We start from the raw sequence: 5,129 nt of genomic DNA on the forward strand, positions 1-5,129 counted from the left end.
CAACAGCTTTTATTGCGTTGGTATTGACAAAATATTGACATTTCCTGAAAGTCGAAATAAATAGTTTTTTGTTGTTTTGGTTGGATTGCATAAATTAAAATTGATGACCACAAAATTACAACAAATTCTACAGAAACTTTGTATATTTTGAAACATTGTTTTGTAAGCAATTTGACTGCATTCAAAATTATTCAGAAATAAAAACAAACAAAACGCTAAAATTAAGTCTGTTAAATATTTGTATTATTTGCAGTTCTTTTTTATTTTGATTTAAAAAAATATAAATTTCCAAAAAATTTTACAAATTTTTTAACATTAAGGCTTTTTATGCACTTTTTGACATTTTTTCTCATATATATTTTGCGTTTTTAGTGCACTTAGCGAGCATTTTTTTATGTTTAAAATGTTGATATAGAAATTATTTAAAGAATTATTTTGTTGGTTTTTTTTTCAAAAATTTGTTTTTAATGCAGTTAGCTGGCAGCCTATTTTTATATCATTTTATATTTTTTGTCAAATATTGTTTTTTGCAACTACCATTGTTTGGTTGACGTTTTTCTTTTTGGTGACGTTTCTGTTTTATTGTTTAACTTTTAAATTTCTAATTCTTTTTTTTTTTTGGTTTAAGTGCTGCTATTTGGTACATTATATTTTATTTGCTGCTATGCTTTTTTATTTTCATTTTCTAGTGCTGTTAGCTGATACAGTGGCTATTGTTTCTTATTTTCTTCCGTTGTCTTCCGTGTGACATTTTCAATATTTGTTTAAATTAATTTATTAAATAATTGTTTATCAGAGTGCCTGAATCAGAGTGCCTGAATCCAGCAAGACTGAATATAGGTCCGTTGTATTATATTGGTGAACTTATTATGAAGTGTCTTTCCTGTTAGAGATTTGATAAAGGAAATGCATGTTAATAAACATTTGTTGCGGTTTAAAGGTGGAGAGGTGGAGCCCCACAAAGAAAGCAAATACTTAAACTCTATGTTAATATTTACAAAAATGTGTTTACATAAATGTTATTTAAAAGAGCCAGAGTGCAACAAAATTTGTAATACTGTTTTGAAAGACTCATTATTTTTAAGAAATAAAATTTTATTAATAAATTCACTTTTTATTGATTTTTTTTTTAAAGTTAGTTTTTAAGACAGTGTATAAAAAGCATATACATAATGCACTAAATAAAAAAAAAACAAAGAAAATTTTACTTAATTGTTTTTCAAATTTGTCTAAATGCCATGATTAGTTGGTTTATTGCAGTGGCAGGCCATTAGATAACTTTCATGTTCCTCAATTACGAATTTTTCGCGATTTTGATACCGCATTCCTCTCAAAAACTCTAGTATAGAAGAGTATAGACTAAATCCATACCGCCGAATTTAGATGATTCGACGATCAAAGAAGTATCTGCTTAATATACCTATATCTTATAGACGTCAAAGCTGGGCATTCACAGAAAAAATATTTTATGCTTTCTATCTAAATATCATACCACTAATTAATATTCTTGCTAAATTTTTTTTTTAAACTATCTGAATTTTTTTTCTCTACTTAAGCTCTTATCAATTTCAATTTATATTCAATGCTGGTTGAATATGTTATTTTCTGTACCTCTTATGACTGCTACCAATAACTTAAGTCTGTGCATAGACACACATTTCTCCACAAATTCAGCACATTCCCCTACTTAATAGAATCTCTTAACCGGCGGCAGGATATAGTTTCATTTTTACGATGTGTTAGCTGAAAGCGATTCCACTGAAAATGGTTGCGGAAGTTGGCTAAAACGGGAAACAATTTTTTATATTCCTTTTCTAAAAGTCATAATAAGTAAGCATTTCATCATTGGTCTACCATGTAAACATTATCATCAGCTTTTACAGTTCATGTCGGAGTATCATTTTTTATGTTTGCTTTTATTTTATATCGTCTTTTTATATAAGATTTATGAGGTTCTAAGGTGCTGCACGTTTAACATTTGTACTGCTGCTGCTCACGCTAGAATTTCTAAAAATATATACACTTCCCTCTTCTCAATTTTTTTCTACTTATTCTACCTAGAATATATTCTCTGTTGTCTGGTAGCAGACTACGTGACTCACTTGTGGTGTCGTTGCTTGTTAAAAACGATTGAGTGAGTTTAAAAAGAAAAATTTAATAAAAATGAAAGAAAAAGAAAATTAAAATAAGAGTAAAAAAGATTTTAAAGTGAAAATACGAATATAACCGAAAATAGTAAGAAAAGCAACAAGTAAAATAAATGCAATAACAAGTAAAAAAGCAAAACAGCTTTGCAGACATGCAACCTGTCGCAAGCAAATGTACAAAATATTCATTGAAGATAGATATACCGGCATGTAACATATTCAAAACAGCAAAACGACAGACGGACAAACAGATATACGGATAAACATAACATATACGTAATATATATCAAATACCATATATTAAAGGTAAATACAAAACGACAACACAAAGCAGTAAACTTGTAAATACAATTTAAGCGCACAAATACAAAATAAAGTAAATCAAAAAAATAATCTGCATAAAGTAAATAAAAATAAATACGAGTACATGCTTAAAAAAATAGCTATAAAAAGATTTCCATTCATAAAATAACTCTTAATTTGTATGATAGTTAACAGTTTTTAAGCACTTTCATGCATTGAAATTGCATTAGTGCGCGCTGAATAGACTCATTAAACTGACAAGCAGTCAAAGAGTTGAAATTAAATAACAAATTTTGCACTACATATACACACCTACCCGAACGTAGTATAATTGTATATTATCATTGCATATTATTAGGCGTAGGCTTACATTACTACAGTTACTACTGTTAACTGCATACACACTATTCATGTTGATTGCAGTAGCTTTTGTAGGTGCAAAAACACGTACAAGTGCATATTGTGTTTTTCTACATTTGTGTTTGCATTTGCATTTTGCTTGCCTTTGTTTGTGTGTGTTTATTTGTGGTTTATTATGTGCAATTTTGTGCCCACACACAGTTTTGTTGACTTATTTCCCTTCAGTTTTCAGTTTTATGCATTCAAAAGCAAATATTAACAGAAGTATTTAATGAGATTTTGTAAAATTTTGTAAAATTGCACAATTAACAAAATTTATTAGACACAAAATTTATTTGTGTTATTAGATTTAAATTGAATTAGGAAAGATTTTATAAATATTTTTATAAAAAATTAAATTTTATTATTTTATTTTTTTCTACAATTCTGTGATGTTAAGAATGTTCAATTCATATTTGTGACTTACGATTTAATTAATTAAAATCTTAATTAGTTTTGTTAATTATCCGTACATTGATGATAAATTCTTAACAATTTTTATAGTATAAGTAAATTTCTAAGTAAATTACAAACAAACACATGGAAGTAGAAGAGGAATAGAATGACCAGGGTACAACTATTGCTATAAAAAGTTTAATACCAGCGGATTCAAAGCAATATACTCACAATTCTGCACCCATCAATAGAGTCAAATTGACATTCGATTGCTTATGGGACATTCAAACCTTTGTCATGTGTAACTTTTGTCGACTGTTCGTTTTATAATGATTCTCCATTCATAGTTACTTACTGCTATAGCTAAAAGAAGAATAATACCAGCAAATTAAAAACAATATACTTACAATTCTGCACCTATCAACAATGTCAAATTCTCATTCGATTGCGTACGGGACATTCAAAGCTTTCTCTTCAATACCTGTTATCCGCTTTCCGTTTTATAATAGCCTACCATCCATAGACACTAAACAGTTGTTTTAATTTGGATCTATCCGAAATAATATCTTTCCAAATATTATACCTACCAGCCTATTGAAATCAGTTACTATTAACAATATAGTATTGATATAACTGCCAAGGCATTTATTGTGTTCGTTTTCTTATTCTAGTTATAAGATTAAGAAGACAAATCGAACAAATAATTTGAGTTATCAATATGTTTCTTAGTCTAAATAAATTTGAACCAGTGATGTATTTAAGAGAGTGATAAAGGGGATAGATCATTAATATTATATATATACAAATCAAAGTGTGATAAACATATAATTTTGAGACTATAAATTTATTAAAGCTTTTAAATAATTATTTTTGTAGTTAAGGCTATGTATGCACTTCAAAATAAGAATATAAGTAATAAGAACTTTTTAATCTCGTTGTAAAATTAGAAATTATTAACATATTTTATAGATGAGAATGAAACTGATAAACACCTCATTGAATATCTCAGTTTTTTTTTGGACCCATATGATGGAATATACCTATAAGCAATTCTCAAAAATCAAAAATTATATAGTATTGCATAAAATCATTTCAAGTATGACCTCTACTTAGCTATGTATTGTAATTTGTTGTTGTATTGTTGTAATTTGTCTTGATAAGAGAAGACATAATCTTTCATACAAATATGTTGATTGTTTATCTAAACAGTTGTTGATTTAATTAAGTTTCCTGAATAGAACAATAGAATAGAATCGAATTTTTTATATTATAGTTTGTTGAAGTTATTTTTTGTTAATATGTATTAAAACTTTTGTTCCTAAACAATAAGTAAACTCTGCCCAAATGGTATAATTAATTAGTCCCAAGTGTGAAGATATTCAACAATGAAATGGATAACAAGTCATTAAAGAACACTTTATTCAACTATAAAAATAATTTTGACAGCTTGAGTAGAGAAACTTTTATATTTAGAGGCAACAGTGTGCGATTAATAAGATATTTTGTCTCTTAACAAAAAATGTTCTTATTAAAGATACGTTATTGATGTGTTTTTTTGAACAAATGTTACGCATACGCCATGTGTTCCCCACGCAAAAATATCATTGTACATATATTATACATGCATGTGTATATATTAAAAATATCAGTCTATATAAATAAAATTACATATTTAATATTTTTATTTTTTATTTTTATGTTCCATTTTTTGTTTATTTACTATTATAACATATTTTTAAGTTAAACTATTTACTTATAAATTTCCTAAATATTTATATTTTATTTCCAAGACTTTTTCTACATCTTTCCTCTTTTCATGCATTACTTGCTTTTCCTTAACCTTTGCAGTTAAAACGATTGAATTGTTAAAGAATTTTTCTCTAA

The sequence above is a fragment of the Teleopsis dalmanni genome, chromosome 1 (assembly GCF_002237135.1).
Source record: "Teleopsis dalmanni isolate 2A chromosome 1, ASM223713v2, whole genome shotgun sequence".
In the NCBI taxonomy this organism is placed as follows: domain Eukaryota; kingdom Metazoa; phylum Arthropoda; class Insecta; order Diptera; family Diopsidae; genus Teleopsis; species Teleopsis dalmanni.